The sequence below is a fragment of the Rhinolophus hipposideros genome, assembly GCF_964194185.1.
Source record: "Rhinolophus hipposideros genome assembly, chromosome: 19".
Lineage (NCBI taxonomy): Eukaryota > Metazoa > Chordata > Mammalia > Chiroptera > Rhinolophidae > Rhinolophus > Rhinolophus hipposideros.
The window spans coordinates 31405218-31426292 of NC_138065.1; positions in this window are offsets into that span (position 1 = coordinate 31405218).

Consider the following 21075-nt stretch of genomic DNA (forward strand, 5'->3'; position numbering starts at 1 on the left):
GCTAGTCCGGCTCATATTACTCTCTCCATCTCTTTCAATTCCTACTTATCAACCATACCAATTATTTTGGCTCTTGATCATATACTGCCTTGCCCTGTTAATTAATTACTTCTTGTATGTGTCTTGCCTCCTTTTGAGAGAATTAGTCTAGCGTTACTGTATTGTGCTATGATTGTTGTTGTAAATCATTATTCTATTGTGCACTGGTAATGAGTGGGCATTACTCTCATAGAATCCTCATAGAATATTACAGGTGGGAGACCTGGTATTTCAGAAATTCAAAGGTTAGCTCCTTCCTTCCTGGGGCTCTGTTACGAATGGGTGTGACAATCCTGTTAATTGCTCGAAGCAGAATGTGGGGACTAAATATAAAGAACATAAAAAGTGAGTAGGAAAGACTTCAAACCAAAAGAAAACTTTAAAAAACAAAACAAAACAGGTGGGTTGTGTTTATCCAGGAAAAGGACAAGATGCCAATTAAACCAGCTACTAGGGGTCAGGAAGACAAGATGGTTGCTTTCTGTCCCCTGGCTGAGAAACTGTTGGCAAAGAAATCAGACAAGGTGATGTCAAGTCAAAGGAGACCTTCAACATCGTCTTAAGACCAGAAGCTTGATCTTTGGAACCTTGACAGCTTTTATACTCTGTGTATTAATGGATCTGATTTTCTTTTTGCTCTCTCCTAGTATCAAGTAATAACATCTTGGAAATTATCCACTTATGTTAAGGAAACCCAACGAAAGGAGGGTTGCCCAAGGCCAGGTCAGAGCTTTAAGGAAGGAGCCCTGGACTCTAGAGGGTCGTGTGCCCTGTATTAATAGAGAAGACTCACTTCCCAATTGAGTCTTAGACTCTAGGGAAGGAATTCAACCCTCCAGTTGGTGAATAAATAGATAAGGGTCCAAACATAAGATCCCTGTGCCAAAATTGACTGAACTGGAATAACAAAAGGCCTTGAAGTTACTCCATTAATTGTTTTCAAATTGTGTTCTTAGGGAAAAGATGTTACCTAGGGCTTCTTATATAATAAAGTTAGACAATGGAGAATTTTTTTCTTAAATTCTGGAACAAATGGGTAAAGGTTAGATATAAGGAAGGACTTCCTGATAATGAAAGGAATGAAGACACCAGCATGGGAAGGATACTCCCCAAAGAGAGTTTAAACTTGGAAAATCTGTGCAAAACTGATATCTTGAAAAACAACAAACAGAAAAAGAATTTCGTACCTGACTGGCATGGACTTGGTGAGTGGAGGATGGAACTTTTCCCTCAATGCGCCTGAAGGGGCTAGTTAAAAAGAAGACACACGAGACTGGCTTCTTATCCACGCTTCCTATTCAGGGCATCATCTTATACAAATATTCTTTTTTAATCTGTTTTTTCATTAGTAAATAAAAATACTAGTACCTGTTTTGATTCTTGCATTGGAGGTCAATGGTCATTGAACTGTTTGGGAAAGATCTTTGAATGTTGTAGGATACATTAAAATTGAAGGTGTTATTGTTATTTATTGACTTTTTTTTTTAACCTGGGAGTTTTTGCCTCCTTCTCTTTAGCCTCTTAATCATAAGTCTATTTTGTTTGTGTGTGTGTGTGTGTGTGTATATATATATATATATATATATATATATATATATATATATATATATAAAATTATAGTTGGCATTCATTATTGTTCAGCTTCAGGTGTACAGTACATCGATCAAGCATCTACATCTTCCCTGAGGTGGTCTCCCAAATGGGACCTTATAAGTCTATTTTCCTCCTCTATCATGTTCCAGGTATAACTGGGACCCCAGCATTTAAGGCTCATTTGTATTTGTTCAGCTAATTCAGACAGGTCCAGGCCAGTGGATGTAGGTGGGGTGGGTCTGGGTACATGGGAGAGATGGCCTATCAGGGAGCGACTTATATAACAGGAAGGAATCTGTGGGAGGGATATAGTATTGGACGAGGGTGCTGCTTTTCAACCTCATCTCTCAAACTCTTCAAGGAGAATAAAGATGAAGGAGTAACCAACCCGCTGAACAACTGCCTTAGCTGTTGATCTGTAAGGGGTAAACATCACCAGGGCACTAAAATTATCACTGGTATAACGTGAAAGAGGACTTTTTTTTTTTTAACAGAAATCTTCTCCTGGAGAGTCCTGAGTGGAGTTGGAACAAACACCTTGATAATCCACTTAGGGATGGGGTTGGAAGTTTTTATCTATTTATCTTTCTCAAGCCTAGGACAGTGCCTGGGACTCAAAACTGAAACTCAGTAATTATTTCTTAGCTGACAGATTGAATGATGTATGAGGTTTCTTAATCAAGCCTGAGGCAGGCAACAGCTGGGTCTTTATGACATCTGGGCCCGAATGAAGCCAAGAGGAAAGTAAAGTCCAGGAGGATTTTATGGCCCTGTGGCCTGCAGAGGCAGGGGTCGCAGCCTGATTGGCCAGTGTGCAGGGCAGGCCTCTTTTATAGGACAGCCAATAAAAACCTGAGATTTCCCCTAATGGGTCTCCTGGGACTTTGCATGTCCTATTATGGGGAGTTGATTTCAACAAAGAATCTGTCAATGCTCTCTCCTTTTCAGGTCCTGCTTCATAAAAAAAAAAAAAAAAATTCAAGAAGTCACTTCAGGTTTTGCTTAATAAGATCCCATTTGGGAGCCAACTTTTAAAGGTTAAAAAGATACAGGACATTTTGCTTCTTTTTTTTTAATTGGGGAATATTAGGGAACAGTGTGTTTTTCCAGGACCCATCAGCTCCACGTCAAGCCATTATTTTCAGTCTATTGGGGTGTGCATCTCAGTTCCAAGTCAAGTTGTTGTTTTCTATCTAGTTGTGGAAGGTACAGCTCACTGGCCCATGTGGGACATGAACCGGCGACCTTGGTGTTATGAGCACTGCGCTCTAACCACTGAGTAAACTGGCCGCCCAGTCTTTGCTTATTTTCTGGATGATTTTGGACAAGTTTTCTAAACTCTCTAGGCTTCAATGTCCCTATGTATATGGAAGCAAAATGTTCCTGGGCTCCTTTGCCCACGGGTACCAGTGAGGCCACATTAACATCAGTGCTAGAAGGTGTTGACTGCGTGGCCTCCAGCTACATAACTGCAGAATCTTAGGGCCCCATTTTTCATCTCCCCTGTTATTTCTGGAGCCTATAGGAAGTTTCTGACATGTGCTAATGTTTTGCTGACAAGCTATTTGGGAAGAATCCCTGGCCACTGTCACTGCTGTCATATCTGAAGTTTGATTTAAAAAAAAACAAAAATTTTATATGGATCTTTTGTTATTGGCAAAGCTTTAGTGATATACTCTTATGACGCATTTTCAAGGGATCAGAACATTTAGGGAGAAAACATAAAAACATGTACCTAAATAGCAGGGGTGCCAAAAATATATATACACATTGTCTCCATCTTTTTTTATTGATAAGTATTGAGTATTACAATTTTGATACGGTTTTTACCTTCCTTAAAATGTGTATACATTTTTTGGCACCCTCTGTATACAAGCATAGCATTAGGAAAAACCTTTTTAGAACTGTCTTGCCTATTCAACCATGTTCTATACAAGGTCTTCTTTTTAAATGTTGTTTCTGGCTTAAGGACAGCAGGTGGCAGCAGAATCAAGCTTTCTGGTAGCAGAAGCTTCTGGAGTTTCAAAGGGTTCTGGGAGGAGAAACAGCTTTTAGTAAAAACTTTTATATAAAAATCTAACCTCAGCACAAGAACAAAAACAAAGCAGAGTGAGGAACAGGTGCTATCAGCCTCAGCCACTACGGTTCCAGATATCATTCCCTGCCTGCCGTCCACAGAGCCACACTTTGCCTTTCCAAGGAATTCTGGGATTTCTCTTCTTGAATAGTTGTTCGACAGGGTTCCTGTCTTGATTGGTGCCCTTGCCTCATGTTGAAGCTCCCTCCCTCCCTCCCTCCCTCCCTCCCTCCTCCTCCCTCCCTCCCTCCCTCCCTCCTTCCCTCCTTTCCTTCCCTCCTCCCTCCCTCCCTCCCTCCCTCCCTCCTTCCCTCCCTTCCCTCCCTCACCTCCCTCCCTCCCTCCCTCCCTCCCCTCCCTCCCTCCTCCTCCCTCCCTCCTCCCCTCCCTCCCTCCTTCCCTCTCCCTCCCTCCTTCCTTCCTTCCCTCCCTCCCTCCTTCCCTCCCTCCTTCCCTCCCTCCTTTCCCTCCCTCCCTCCCTCCTCCTCCCCTCCCTCCCTCCCTCCCTCCCTCCTCCTCCTCCTCCTCCCTCCTCCCTCCCTCCTCCCTCCCTCCTTCCCTCCTTCCTCCCTCCCTCCCTCCCTCCCTCCTCCCCTCCTCTCCCTCCTTCCTTCCTTCCCTCCCTCCCTCCCTCCCTCCCCTCCCTCCCTCCCTCCTTCCTTCCCTCCCTCCTTCCTTCCCTCCCTCCCTCCCTCCTTCCTCCCTCCCTCCCTCCTTCCCTCCCTCCTCCCTCCCTCCCTCCCTCCTCCTCCTTCCCTCCTTCCTCCCTCCCCGCTCCCTCCCTCCCTCCCTCCCTCCTTCCCTCCCTCCCTCCTTCCTTCCTTCCCTCCCTCCCTCCCTCCCTCCTCTCCTCCCCTCCCTCCCTCCCTCCCTCTCTCCTCCTCCTTCCCTCCCACCCTCCTTCCTTCCTTCCCTCCCTCCCTCCCTCCCTCCCTCCTTCCCTCCCTCCCTCCCTCCCTCCCTCCCTCCCTCCTCCCTCCCTCCCTCCCTCCTCTCTCCCTCCCTCCTTCCCTCCCTCCCTCCTTCCTTCCTTCCCTCCCTCCCTCCCTCCCTCCCTCCTTCCCTCCCTCCCTCCCTCCCTCCCTCCCTCCCTCTCCCTCCTCCTCCTCCTCCCTCCCTCCCTCCTCCCTCCTTCCTCTTCCTCCCTCCCTCCCTCCCTCCCTCCCTCCCTCCCTCCCTCCTTCCCTCCTTCCTCCCTCCCTCCCTCCCTCCCTCCCTCCCTCCCTCCTTCCTCCTTCCTTCCTTCCCTCCCTCCCTCCTTCCTCCCTCCCTCCCTCCCTCCCTCCCTCCTTCCTCCCTCCCTCCCTCCCTCCCTCCCTCCTCTCCCTCCCTCCCTCCCTCCCTCCCTCCTTCCCTCCTTCCTCCCTCCCTCCCTCCTCCCTCCTTCGCTCCCTCCCTCCTTCCTTCCTTCCCTCCCTCCCTCCCTCCCTCCCTCCCTCCTTCCTCCCTCCCTCCCCTCCCTCCCTCCTCCCTCCCTCCCTCCCTCCCTCCCTCCCTCCCTCCCTCCTTCCCTCCCTCCCTCCTTCCTCCCTCCCTCCTTCCCTTTCTCCCTCCCTCCCTCCCTCCCTCCCTCCCTCCCTTCTTCCCTCCCTCCCTCCCTCCTTCCTTCCCTCCCTCCCTCCCTCCTCCCTCCCTCCCTCCCTCCCTCCCTCCCTCCCTCCCTCCTTCCCTCCTTCCTCCCTCCCTCCCTCCCTCCCTCCCTCCCTCCCTCCCTCCCTCCCTCCCTCCCTCCTTCCCTCCTCCCTCCCTCCCTCCCTCCCTCCCTCCTCCCTCCCTCCCTCCCTCCCTCCCTCCTTCCCTCCTTCCTCCCTCCCCTCCCTCCCTTCCCTCCTTCCCTCCTTCCTCCCTCCCTCCCTCCCTCCCTCCCTCCCAGGAAACAGGCTCTGGTCAGGGTTAGACTCAATTGAGAGGTCAGCCCAAATCCAGAACAAATTTATGCATGAAGAAAGGTTTTTTAAAAGGAGATTTTGTGGGCAATGAAAAATAAATGAAGTACCGATCTATGCTACAACATGAATGAACCTCAAAAACATCATGCTAAGTAAAGAAGACAGTTACAAAAGACCACATAATGCATGAACCATTTATCGGAAATACCCAGAATAGGCACATCTAAAGACAGAAGAAAGATTAATGGTTGTCTAGGGCTAGGGAGGCAGTGATTGGAGAACGAGTGCTCTTGAGTACAGGTTTCTTTTCGGAGTGATGAAAATGTTCTAAAATTAGATTATGTTGATGGTTTCCTAACTCTGTAAATACAAAGTGTGATCAGAATATATGGTGAATGCTGCTGCCAAATGCCATCCAACGGAAAGGCAGGATCTTCGATATGGGAAGTGGCATGTTGAACCTTAGTATCTGTGGACAAATTTCAACTTGTTCAGAGCTGTCAGTTGGGTGTGAGCTACAATTAAGAAAAAGTGTGTTTTAAAGTGTGCCATAAAGCATGGATCACGAACAACGTATTAACATGAAATGGGCAAACAGTTTCATTCTCCATCATGACAACGTGTCACATATTGCTTCTGGTACGACAATTTCTGTCACATAAAAACATCACGGTGTGTCCTCATCCACCTTATTCACCAAATCTGGCACTGTGCGGCTTATGGCTCTTCCCCAAAGTCAAAATGACCATGAAAGGTATACGTTTTGAACTGATTCAGGACATCGAGGCAGCCACGGCAGCGCAATTAAAGACACTCATAAAAAGGGGACTTCCAGAACTGCTTCAGAAAGTGGCAAGTACGATGGGATGTGTGTTCAAAGCGATGGGGAGTATTTTGAGGGGGATTAATGACAACTTGTCCTTTACTGTAATAATTTTTTAAATTTAAACATTCACCATATTGTTTGATTACACCTCGTACACTAATAAAAGTATTGAGTTGTACACTTTAAAAGGGTGAACTTTATGGTATATAAATTATCTCAATAAAGCTGTTTTAAAAAGAGAGAAACAGAAGGTATACTTAGATTACTAATATGTTTCAGGTGAAAATAAACCTCAAATAATTATTCAAGGAAAGAGACAGACAGAAAGAGAAAAAGACTCTGTAGCTGCCACAGAAAAGAATTGGGAGTTGGTTAAAAATGACTCAGGTTCATTGGTGAATTTTACTTTTTGCTCAGATTATGATATGGTAAAGTCACAATATGCTTTCTGCTTCGGTGACACACTTTCTATTCCTAAGAACTGCAAATACTTACAAACCTTAAAGAGTGACTGGAAGAGGTGTGTTGCCACCTTATTGACTTAGAGGATGGTGCTCTTCCTGAAAAGAAGACAACATAGGCCAGTAGAAATAACAAAACTCTGAATTCACAAAGACCTGGTTTCAAATCCCAGGTCCTCCTTTTATTAGCTATGAGGCCTCAGTTTGTTCGTTTTTTTCTCCCCCATATCCACATCTCAAGGTTGAGTAAGAATTCTTTAACATGAAATGTGCAAATACTTAGGCCACAATAAACATGCAACTTATGTTATTTTCCAAGAATGTTCATCCTTACCAGTGAAATGACATTTTTTTCAAAACCCAGCGATGTCACACTTTGCTATTCGTGCAACTCTAAAGGTCTTCTCTACTGACACCTCCCCCCCAAACACACACCAAGGAGTTTATTTTCAATCAACAATCATCACTTTTTACAGCAATGGGAAGACCCTGAGAATGGAAAATTAGGTCAGTGACAATATTGTGTTGGGAAGAATCTGAGTAGGAAGGAACCCCTCTCCCTGGCTATCTACATATAAAGCACAAGACTAGAGTCAGTAATACATGCCTACAGTATAAGTCTGGACAACAACAGTGCACTGGAAACACTGCCTCCACCAGAACAACAGCTTTTATATTACAGAATTTAGGGTATTACAGTCATAAGCATTTCTAGAAACTATGGAATATTAGTAAAAAGTAAACATATTAGTCAACATTTTACTTTGAATGCATGCAAATGTTTAACTCCTTAGGCATCCTACTAGCTTTGGGAGGAAAGATATATTCTGTTCATAGTGTAATGGATGAGAAAATGGGCTAAGAAGGCAGGCTATCTTATTTTAAAACTTGACTCTGCCCCCTGTGAAAACAGGTCAACTGCTTAACCTCTCTGTGACTCGGTTTCCTCATGTGTCAATTGAAGGAACAATAGCATCTACCTTACAAGACAATTATAAAGATTCTATGAGTTAATGCAAAATGTTTAGAACAGAGCTTGGCACATAGTAAGCACTCAATAAATCCATTCATTCAATAAATATTTATTGAATATAGTTGTGGCTCAACATGTGCCACTGTTTTAGATGCTGAGAAGTCAACAAAACATGTTAAGTCCCTGCTCCATTAAATTACATGGAGTTTACTTGATGGTGGGAAAAGGCAAACAACAAAAAATACAAATACATTACTATGGACTGAATTGAGTCCTCCCCACCCCTCCCATTCATATGTTGAAGTCCTAACCTCCAGTGCAATGGTATTTGGAGGTGGAACCTTTGGAAAGTAATTAGGGTTAGATGGGGTAACGAGTGGGAAGCCCTCATGATGGGATTAGTGCCCTTATAACAAGAGGAAGAGACACCAGAGTGCTCTTTCTCCAACTGAGGATACAGTGAGAAGGTGGCCATCTACAAGCCAGGGAGAGAGTTCTTACCAGGAACCAAATCTGCCGGCACGTTGACCTTGGACTTCCAGCCTCCAGACCTGTGAGAAATAAATGTCTATTGTTTAAACTACCAAGTCTATGCTATGCTATTTTGTTATAGCAGCCTACGCAGGTTATACAGATTTGTATGTACATGTGTATTTGAAATAAGACTCTTGCAAAGGTACATGGCTGATTTTCCTGAAGGAAAGAGCACTATAGCAAACTACAGCGAGGAGCCTGCTTTCTCATTTTAGCAATGATAGCCACTCTCTGCAGTGTAGCCTTGGAAAAGCCATGTAAAGATTCTCATCTTAGATTCCTGCCCCTATAAAATAATGAACTAGATGATCCCTGACATGTTTGGTTCGGCCCATCTTATGGTTGGAATAACAATTCACCTTCTAGGTACATTACCCACACAAATATGCTAAGGCTGAGAGTGTCAGAGAGGGTGTCCTTAAAGTAGACACTGATTGTACTATAGACACAGATTGTACTATTCAAATGGAAGATTAATTAAATCCCTAAATTTGGATTTGGCTTCCTAGTTAGCAATGTTTCCTTCCTGGAAAGGAAATAGTCAGTGTGTGTCAGACAAAACAGTTCCTTCAGATCATTTTTTCCCCTCTTCCTTGGCTAATTGTGAGCTCTGATTGTGCAGTTCTCCTAGAGTCTCTTCCTTCCCTGATAATAGTGGAAAGAATAGAGTTTATGGTTTCCCTGAGGTTTCTTTGATAAATGGATGACATCTGATTGATTCATTCTGATTTCTGTTACTTTCACAGAAAAACTGTAGAGAGTGTAACAACACAAGAGAATCATTTTAAAATTATTCAGATATCTTGTAAAGTGTTATTTTTCTGCTTCTCTCACATTTGTATGCTTTCACTGGGGTGTCAGGGATATAAAAGATTTATTCAAGTTCTTTTGCTCTTGGATTCTCCAAATTCTCTGGACAAGTGACATCGTCTATGAATATGTGTAAGGAAGCATCCTATCGTTTCTGTGCTTTGATCCCTGGGTGCCTTCCACTATCAAATACACTGTAGGAAACAAGAGTCTTCTCTTGTGAACTCTGAGGAATGGATTTAGGGACAATCACAATGAATTCAGAATATCATATAATAGAGCTCTCCGGTGGCTTGTGATGGTGGAGATACTTTTTTTTCCTGGTAATGAGACTAGAAAGATCTTTATAAAACCAGCAGATGGAGTATCATTTTAACTTCTGAACAGTCCATTTTTATAACAGATTGTTTCTCAAAAAGGAAATAGAAAAGAGACTTTTTGAAATATAAAAAATATGTTCAATCTCACTCTTAAGATAAATGCAAATAAAAATTACATGAGGACATTTAGCAGATTGGCAAAAATTTAAAAGAAGTGAATAACCTCCTCCATTGACATTTTCACATAAAGGTGGTGGGAGTATAACTTGCTGTATGGAGGGCAATTTGACAATATCTATCACATTTTATAGTTTACAAAGCCTTGGATTCAGTAATTCCACTTCTAGGAATTTATCCCACAGATATTCCAGACTTGTGCTCAAAGATGTAGGTATAAAAGTATTTATTGCAGAATTATTTGTGAAAGCAGAAGAAAGGAAGAAATAAAGAAAGAAAGAAAGAAAGAAAGAAAGAAAGAAAGAAAGAAAGAAAGAAAGAAAGAAAGAAAGAAAGGAAGAAAGAAAAGAAAAGAAAAGGGAAATGTGGAGGTCCATGACAAAGACTGGTTAAATTAATTGAGAAGCTAGAGTACATCCACATAATGAGATACTATTAAATAACTATCTCCATGACATATTGCTAAGGGAAAAAAAGGTCCAGAAACATATGTATGTAATTCCATTTGTTTCACATACAGGACTTAGTCACACAGGTTATATCTAGGGAGGGAAATTAGAAAACAGTTTTTCATTTACACCCTTATCTTTCATTGCATACCTTTTTTTTAACATTTCGATTTTGTATCATTTGTGTTTTATTACTTTGAAAATTTTAATTAAATTAATTATTTTGAAAAATTAATTAAAATGTTAATATCCACAATAGTGATGCAAAAATATATAGAAATAATAGCTACATGCATTGAATTTTGCTGTATGTCAGACACTGATTTCCTAAACACTTTGATTTAGTTCAATCATCATAAACTTGTCAGATAGGTACTACTATTATCTCCATTTCACAGAAGGGAAAAATTGTGGTAGAGGGAGACTGAATAACTCGCCCAAGGATTCACACCTAATCAGTGGCAGAGCTGAGGTTTGAACCCAGGCAGCCTTGTTCCAGGGACCTGATTCTTAGCTACAATGCTACACTGCTCCTACACAATCTTAGGCCTCCATAATGAACTCTTAATTATAGTGCAGCCAATATGAAACTTAGATAACCAACTCAGATGTGCAAGAAATATCTAATTTATTTTCTCTGAATCAACTGAAATCTGATTCTGAGTCCCCATCCTGCTTGACTGGAGGAAAATTTAATCTCAGTCATTATTGGGGCTCCCCACTTCAAGGGTTGTACAAGGTCCTAGGGTCTTACCTAGCACCAAAGCTTGACAGAGACCCTACCTGTTGTCAGCCTACACTGGTTACCACAGAGATGTCCACTGACCCAATTCAACACTCTCCAGCCACAGCGTGTAGTCCTACCCACTCTCGCTCCCAGACTGCAAACTTCTCTATATTCTCAGGAAATTTTCTCCTTTTCCCACTGTCTTCAAAGGCATAAAGAATACTCTCTTCAATGAGCTCAGGTTTTATATAAAGACAGCCAGGTCATTCTGCAAAAAAAAAAAAAAAAAAAAAAAAAATCTCTAAGGTGAGAAATTACTAGGGCTATTTAACTTGCTTAGATCCAAGGGGAAGAGAAAAATATAGGAAGAAAATTAAGAAATTTATATCTCAATAAATTATCCTGTCCCAGAGTCAAGGCCACAATACCCAGAATTCTTTTGGACCTGGAATTCATCTCCTTCATCATTTCTCTCTGCAAGTGTTTGACTTGCTGTTTTTGGAATGATGGTTGTTAATAAATAAATAAAATATCTTGTATTGGTATCAGATTTGGACTGAGAAATGGAACAATTAATATGTGCAGTTTGAATGCAAAGAAACACAGAGTATGCTTTGCAAACAGGTCATGAACCTGATGGGGAAATGAGGATATTCTCCATTTATACCTCAAATAAAAAGTCCTCAAATAAAATCAGTCAAGTTCCTGGCCCCTGCTCAGCTAACCAACCATAAGCACAGAAAAGAAGACCAGATTGGAGTCCCAGGAAGGAAGTGTTAGAATCCAAGGGCCTGGCATCAAAGAGAATGCATTTAAATAGAAACCAGGTTGATACCAGAACTTTAGGTTGGTTATAACAGGCAGAAAAAAGGAGATGTATGATCTAAGTACAGGATCTTTTGACTGCAGGAGCCTGGGTAAGAAGTCTGCCCCAAATTCCATCTGTCACCAATGAAAGCAGAAAGGAAATGTGTAATGAGAGCCAAGCCATGGGGAAAGAGTCCAAGATGGGTGTGCCTCCCGTATGTTTAGTAATCATGTCCAGCTAAGCAAATCTGAGTTGCTTTATTCTTCGGGCTCCTATCCCTTTTAATGAGCAAGGAATATTTGGTCTTAAGCAGTTTCTGAAACCCAATTTCTTCTTAGCCTTTGTCTAAGTTTTGTAGAGGAAAAAGAATAGCTGCTGTAGTGGTCGTATTTGCTTGTGAGCACTCCTGGTCAGCTAATTCCTAGTCGTTTGCTCCACCTAGTGGATTTCCAGGCTAGAGAGGCTCTGAAAAGAGACCAGTGATGAAAACGGTGTACTTTTGCTGATAAATCTGGACTTCTGTTGGCTTCATTATAGATAATACCCTGTTCCACTCCAATCTGTCCTTGTTCATATTGAGTGAGCTCTTTCATTTATTTCCATTAACCAAATACATAGCTGTGAGTCAGCAGAATCTAATGTATTCCTTTTCTCTCTTCTTAATATATAAGTAGCATTATATGACCAGAATACTCATAGCAGCACAGAAAAGAATGTTCCACTCATAATTATATTCTCTGATGGCCAAACTGAATCAAACCTCAACAGGGTCATTTAATGAAATAATGGCCTACCTACTTGTTAACTCGTATGGGGCTCCTTTGAACAATAACTAGTTAAGTTGCCATAGGACTTTTTAAAGTAGTTTCATATTCAATTATAAAAACAGATGAAACACTATAAAGCATAGCAAAGCTAAGAATTTCAGGTACAAAGGGATTCAGGGTTGATTCTTACATGAAATACATATTGGAAATAAAGATTAATATTGGTTTAAGTCATTATTATAATATAAACCTATAATATTATATTATATTCTAATATAAACCTATATTTATATATTATATATATTTATATATTATATATATTTATATATATTATATATTTATATTATAATATAAACCTATAATATTAATATTGGTTTAAGTCATTAGAGTATACAAAATAAATTCAATAATCTATACTTATTTGCTAGCCTACTGTGCCAGTCACCAGCCTTAAAATCAATCAAATCATTATTCTTTATTTCTTACCTATAGCTGATATTTAATTGCTATTATGGGTTGAATTGTGTCCACTAAATTTTCATAAGTTAAGGTCCTAACCACTAGTACCTCAGAATATAACCTTATTTGGAGATAGGGACTTTACAGAGGTAATCAAGTTAAAGTAAGGTCATTAGGGTGGGCCCTAATCGAATAAGACTGGTGTCCTTATAAAAATGGGAAATTTGGAAACAGACATGGATAAAGGAAGAACACAGTGTGAAGATGATGACAGTCATTCACAAGCCAAGGAAAGAGGCCTGGAACAAACACATTCTTCTTTCACAGCCCTCAGAGGAACCAACCCTCCTACAATCTTGATTTCAGACTTCCAGCCTCCAGAACTGTGAGACAATAAATTTCTATTGTTTAAGTCACCCAGTCTGTGGTACTTGGCAAATGAATAAAAAGCTCTCTGCAAAAAATGAAATTAATCCATAGGATGCTAGAGTTGAAAGGGATCTCAGAAAACATATTGCTCATCCTTGTTTTGAAATAAGATGCCTAAGATCACACAGCAAGTTGGTGACTTAGTCACCCTTTTAGCTCAACCTTCAGTATCCATATTCTATCATAGTCTGCTGACTATTTGCCACTATGGTGGCAAAATCAGCCACTGATGGCAATTAGATCCAAAACTTTGTTGGCAGGAATTTTCTGGGGGACAATACTCAAGCATAGGCCCTTTATAAATATTTGTTAATGTAAGCATATGGTAAATAGATAATTAATTGCTGGCTGGATGCCAGCCAGAAGATTGATACCCAGTGGAACAGTGAGACAGGTAACTTGACCTCTCGGGAGCGGGAGGGAGCGGGGCTCTATAGGATCCATCACCCCTCTAGACAAGCATTTCATTGTGGTAAAAGTCTGGATCTGGCTGGAGGGCTGCCCCTATCCCACTGAGGCTGATTCACCAGAGTGACTTAATCATCTATGGGTCAGAAGCTCAGGTTCATGTGGGGGTTGAGGGAACAGAGCCTGAGTAATGCTTCATAGTGGGTGGGGAGACTTGTTATAATAGTAAGTACACTGGTGGTTAAAGTTCATGACACAAGTGATTGCTAGGGATTCCAAACCAGCTATCACCTAGAATTATGGAGATCTGACCTAATATCAGACAGAAAGCCCAATTTAACTCTGCAGCAGGGGCCAAAAGTAGTTGGCATTTAATCAATGCAGTCATCATCACAGCACGTGGCTCCTGCAGCGTCAGACCCGATTGCATCTACTGAACTGCAAAAGGGACAATATGTCCATGTAAATTTACCACCGATGACAGTCAATTCACAGTCCCAGACTAGGTCCAAGTGGAAATATATTCATATTTTTATATTTGACAAACACACGTTCACTGCCTGTAAGATTTTAGTTTCGTATCAATGATGGTATAAACAGTGATGGGCATTTTCCATTCAGAGAGGCCAAATCAGCATTAATTTTGATCAACAGGAATGTAAAAGCCACAGCAGGCTTCTAAGCATTTGCTTTTCATCTAATCTTCTCTCAACTTTCCATGAAACATTGGGAAGACTATGACTGCTCTTCACTCCTTGAGATATGGAAGGAGAATGTGCTACTTATAATTTAGCGGCAAAGAAGTCCTGGCTTTACTTCATAAAGTGTTACCAATGGGCATCAAACTGGGTATTTAAAGGAGACTATACTTCTATTGGAGGGTTGACAGTATTTTTAGGCCTATACCCTTTCTGCTTTACCTAGCAGTAGCTCATAGTTTGCTTTCACCCACCGTGTAAAAGGCAATTATAAAAGAGAGAAGGCCCAATTCCCCTTCCCAGCCTCTTACAAGTCTTTCGTGCATGACTGATGAGAGGAAGAGGGAGAAAAAAAGAAGTATCCTTGAACTTAAGGACCCATGAACTGTTTTCTTTCACAATGGTAGTCTACTTCAGTGTTCTTCAAAGCATACTCCCAAATTGCCCACTTCAGAGCTTGTCAACAATGCAGATTGCCAGGCCTCCATATGCGCTCTGAATCAAAATTGATGGGAGTAGGACCCTGAAATCTATGTTGTTACTATATCTCCAGGGACTCTATATCCACTAAAATAGATTCTACTCATCTGCCCTCTCTCAACATTTCTGGGCTCCAAGGCTTAATCTCTTCTCTGTCTACACTTACTCCATTGATTGCATCAAGTCTCATGGCCCTGAATGTTTTGTATGCAAATAGTTCTCAAATATCTGCAGCCTACACCTCTTCCTCCAAACTCTAAAATCCTATATCTAACTGCCTAATTGATGTCTAAAAGACATATTCGAAAATAAACTCTTTAATTTTCTCTCTGACTTGTTCTTCCTCATCTCAGTGGCAACACAATTCACCCAAAACCTTGGAGTCATTCTTGATTCTATCCTTGAGAGAATCAAGAATTCTCTCATTCTCTCATACTGAACTGCCAAATATGCCCCAAATCTTCCTCTATTCCCTGGTCTACTTCAGCAGCCTGCGATTTGGTCTTTCTGCTTGCTTCTTGTATCAGTCAGAATTCAACTACAGATAACAGAAGCCATTGTAGCTATTTGAAACAGAAAGTGAATTAATGCAGTTGTGGCAGATTGATACTACAACATTCTTCCGATCCCATGTACCTTTTTGCAATGTGACTATGTCACAACTCCCCCAAAAAAATGGGGTCTGTTTTTTTTCCTTTCCTTGATCTGGGTCAGCTCTCTGCTTGACTTTGACCAATAGAATGAGGCAGCAGTGATGTTGTGTGACCACCAGACCTAGCCATAAGAGGCTTTTGCAGCTTCCATTTTCAACTACTTGAAAGGCAGCCTTTGTATAAAGCAGCTCAGAAAGGGCTTAGACTTTTAGGCACCCCTTCTCAGGACCCAGACATGCGAGGGAGGCCATCTAGGAACTTCCAGTCTAGTATAGATAGCTGACAGCTAAATGCAACCACACAGGTGAGCTCAAGTTTTTTTTTTTTGGGGGGGGGTGTTTATTACACAGTAACAGGTAACTGAAACGTTAGTGAAGTTAGGGCTGGCAAAACCTTTGGAGGGCTATAGGTGAAGGCTGTAGGCTGGGCCTCCAGAAATGACTCCCAGAATGATACCGCAGAACTGGCCTGCTAGAGGAACTGCTATTTCTCTTATAATCTAGAAGCTAAGGATCAGGAAGCCATCAACCACTTTCTAGGTCTAGAAACACACCACCTTAGCTATGATCTGGGCATCAGGAAGTCACCACGAGGATCTGTTGGCTGCAGAGCCATACCACAGTCATTTTACATTAGTAAAATATGTAATTAATGTTCTGTTACCACCTTTCCCCCATCTCAGTTCATACTGAATTCAAGACTTGTGCAAGTGCATATAACTGGCAAAAAATAAATTATATCTGAACCTCTAGCTGCAAGAGAGTCAGGGAAAGGCACAGAAGGAAGAATTTTTAAAAATGTTTTGATAAGCCATATAAATCTAATGCACAGCATAATGAATATACACAACAATATTGTACTATAATTATGGAATGTGATAAATATCACAACAGCAATCATATTACAATATATAAATGTATCAAAGTAACACATTGTATACTTTAAATTTACATAATGTTATATGACAAATTTAAATAAAACGTTTTATTTATTATTATAGCATCTAAAATACTGCCTGCTCCTTAAATATTTGTTAAATGATTGAACTAAAATTTGATAAAGGAAAGTCATAATTTGAAGATAACTGTCTCTAGTCAGCCCAGAGTCTGACACTTTGCATGCTTAAAATCCTGTGTTTCTATCATTCTCCTTTATGATGATATGCTGGATATCAAAAAATATTTAGAATTCAAGATTTTTTTCAGCCTAGTACTTGCCATCTTTACTGTCACTGTACAACCAGCTTGAGTCAAACACTCGAGATCTGTTTTTGTTTGTTTGTTTGTTTGTTTTGTAATAAATTTTCATTTAAAATATGAACTTGGGAGGATGGGAAGAAGTTCTTGAAGGCTAAGCTCTTCAATCTTTCCTGCTTCCCATGGCTTTGGCCACCATCTCTCTTTGAGGGCTTGTTCTTCAGGATACTGACAGCTTGATTTCTCTGGGTAACATCATGCAAAGGAAATTAGCTCAGTATGTCTTCTACTGAATTCCATCTGTAGCTCAATGTTTTAAGGTATTTGTGAACAAGGCTACAGAGCAATTTTGATAAGACAAGGCAATGTTCCAGTCTCTGAGAATATTTCTCCCCAAAAACCATTTTTTAAAATACCACTGAACAGCCTGAAAATCCACCCCCACATGAACAATCTCCTGTAATATGTGGAAAGCTTTTCAGGTGTCACAGCCATAATAGCAGGTGGTTCCTTTGGGTAGAATAATTATGGCAAAGATATAGAGACAGAAAGCAAACTGTTTTAATATTCTCAGTACAGCTTTCCCCAAGTGAATCATTCCCATATGTCTACTCTTACCAGGGGCCCCTTTTCAGAGGAAGTGGGTTGTGTGAATGGAAGTGTAGAGATGCATTCTGGTGGGCAAACTTTGATGATGCCCATGTTTGGCAGATCAAATTAATCTTCAGATATTTGTCAGCCCACTCTTCTGTAAGTCTCAAAAGGCAAAATTTTAATATGGAGTTGATACCTGTTTTTGCTTCCCTCATAATAAATACATAATCTTGCTATGAAGATTCAGTAGTGCTCATTTGAGGTAAGGCTGCTTCTGAAATTCCATACAAATTGATTTTAAACACAAGCTTATAAGGAAGGCTGAGAATAGAGCAATTTGCAAAGGTGGTCATTTAATTCACTTTTTATTATGAAATATTTGAGATATACAAAAAGTTTAAAGAACAAGTATCTACTCTGTAGTGTATTTTTGTTGCTCGTAAGATAAAAATCTGGGCTAGTAAAAAAGATTTCATTTCCAGATAGAAGTATAGCAAAACTGGAAATTAAGAGTTTTACTAGGGTTTTTTTTCTAGTTTTCTTTTCTTTCTCCATAGTGTATAAAACTAGTAATATTATCATTTACAGTAAGGCACATCAAGTGTCCTTTACTGAAAAGGGAAATGCTGGTGCCACCATCATAATTTAAAATAAAAATCAACTAAGGTCTAATAGGGAAGGATGTGTATAGCAAGATTGTTAATGGAAAACTTGAGTTTATTTGAATGGAAGATAACTACATTGAAAAATAAAAGGGAAACATTAATTAAGCTAATTAATTCTGGCACCTCTAAATCTTAGAGTGGTGTTGTTTACCAGCTGTATGATGTTGGGCAAATTCTTTAACCTCTCTACATCTCAGTTTCCGGAACTGTATGGTAAGGATAATACAGGGATTTACTTTTTAGGGTTGTTGCATGTAAAGCCCTTAGAACAGTGCTGGGCATACAGTAAACCCTCAATAAATGTTAGCTCACTTTCTTCCTCCTTCTCAACAGAATGTTAGCTCCACATGAGAGCAGGTACTTTGTATTATTTAGTTCTGTATCCTCAGCTTTTATTTTTCCTACAGTAGGCACTCAATAAAGATTTGTTGAATGGATTAATTAATGAGGGTAGTTAGGCTTTGAGGCTGAAAACGAAAGAGAATTTCTCCTAAATTTTATAGCTAGTGAGGGGAAAATAGACTTCAGGTTTAGGATTGGTTAGGGAAGTAGGAAAGAACTCTAAACTAAGATGAGAAGACACACATTCGAGTTTAAATTCTTCTAACTCTCTGGGTGTTGAGACTGAGGTTTTCTTTCTTAATTTGTAAAATGGGAATAACTTCCAAGGTTTTCCTGAGGATTAAATTAAGGTGTATGTGAAAGCTCATAATAAACTTTAAAGGGATATACAAACACATGATATTATTGATTTTTATCTCAGTAAGCTTATCCGTTGGATAACAATAAAATGATTCTATGAGAGTCTAGGAAAAAAGAATCTTTAGCTAAAGATTTAAGTACTAAAAATATTCAACCCCAGAGGTACCACAGACATAGACTAATTTTTTCCATCTGTGCAGTTTAGGGTAGATTTGGCATACACTCAATACCAGGCAAGAAAGAAACTATGGTTTAAGCTGCTTTTACAGTTTTTAAAAAAAAAAGCAGAAAAGGAAACTATTTCCTTTTATAAGCATGAATGCTGAAATAGGGAAAGCCTTCATTGAGTAATTCACCATGGAAGCAAGACTATTTAATCCATAGATACTCTCTTACATCTCCTCACTCCCCATTTATGTTCTAGTTAGTTGTTTTATATATCAGGATTTACATATAATGGCCACCTCCTCCTTATTAAAAAAAAAAGAAATATAGGTTATTCTTTATCAGCTACATGTGAGTCAGAGGTCAAAAGAGCAGTTCTTTGTGGGGTAATCTCCCCAGATTAGTAATATTTAAAGACCTGATTTTCAGAGTCAGGGATTATTCAAAATATTAAGGTTTTGAGATTAGGTCCCACTCAAGATGCCTCAACAGAGCCTGGGTTTGAGGTTGAGAAACTGACTTGAGGAAAAAAGATAAAGGAGCAGGAAATAAAAAAAGAAAGAAAAGAAAAAAAAAAGCCATAGTGGGAAAGTCTGATGACTCACTATCCCTTCCTTGAACTTTAGGAATGACAAGATGGAAGAGGGAAAAAAGGCAGTGTTCCACTGCAGACCAGATGTTTCATGAAAGACAAGAAATTCAGGGAACTTAAAGACTTATATGTTCTTAGGTTAAAAGCAATAAATATAATTCCTATAGTCAAATTGTTAAATGCATCAAAGAAAGGACACCAGGAAAACTAAACTTGATTACACTTTACCATCAGTGCTATCACCCTAAGTCTCATCATTTTATTCTCCTAAGAATCTCAATAACTCTACACTGCTGCTGGAGCAAGTGTAAACTTAGAATGGTATAGAACATTCTTCATAACATGACCCCAACCTTCCTTGTTAGCTTCATCTTCTAATTAATTCTCATTACGTATCTTGGAAGGTATAAGAGACCACCTGTAATTTACCAAATAAGCCAGATACTTTTAAATAGTGGTCCATTTCTTTACACTATTCTCTCTGCCCGGGAATCTCATCCAAGCTGACAAACCCTTAATTGTGCTTCAAAGCCTGGCTCAAATATCATTTCTTCTCTGTAGCTTTCTCAACTCCCATTCTTTCCTACTACTCAAAATGGTTGTTCTTTCATCTAGGGAGTCATTGATTAAACATGCCTTTGTTAAATCTTAACTCGATGCATTAAATTGACTCATAGGGTTCAATCGTCTCCCCAACCTACTGCATACTCCATGAAGGCAAGTGTGAGCCTGTCATTGTGCAATTCTTGGCACACCATAGGAGCATAATGCAGATTTGTTGAATTAAATCAAATATTAGAAGAGGACCAAAGCATAAACAGATTTTCTAGGCCTAGGAATTGTGCTAGGACTAGAAAGCGTATGCTAAATCCACATATGTGATTCTGTTTTTGGTCTTACCAGAAAGCATCTAATTTGCTTTTATTAAAAAAAGTGCCAGAAATATATTTCTCTAGATAAAACATTATTAATCCATTTTCAGCTTAGAATTGGCCTTCTCATAACCCAGTTAGCCAAAAGGTAGCTGAGTTATTTGAAATATTCTCCATCTGGAGTGGAATCACATTTGGGGTTTGCTTCAATCAGTGCACCTCTGTCTTGCTTTTACTCTTCAAAGAGCTCCTCAGTCAACCATAGCCTTTGAAGGCACGTGCAGAACGGAAACCAGATGAACTCTGTTGAATTATAAACTTGCCACATTCTCTACTCTAGCATTAAACTTACCTTCTCAGTTGAACAAGTTAACTGAAACATTATATAATGTAGTATCAATTTTTTTTAAATCTTATCCATTATGTCACCTTGTTTCAGACATTCTTTAAGAGAGATTAAAGAGGAAAAAAATCCCAAATTGAGAAACAAACTGTTCCATTCATCCCTTTGGTTCTTTTGATGACCTTCTGTCAGTGCCAATGGTCAGTTGAAGACTTCTGGAAAAGTTTTCCAGCTACTAGCATTTCTGAAGCATCATTTATCTTGGTTTACAGCAAATAATTCTGTCAATGCTCACAGGTCTCTCACCCTAAGATCCAGTATGAGTTTGTTCAACATTGAAATTAGTCACTAAGCCCTCACCCAGGATAC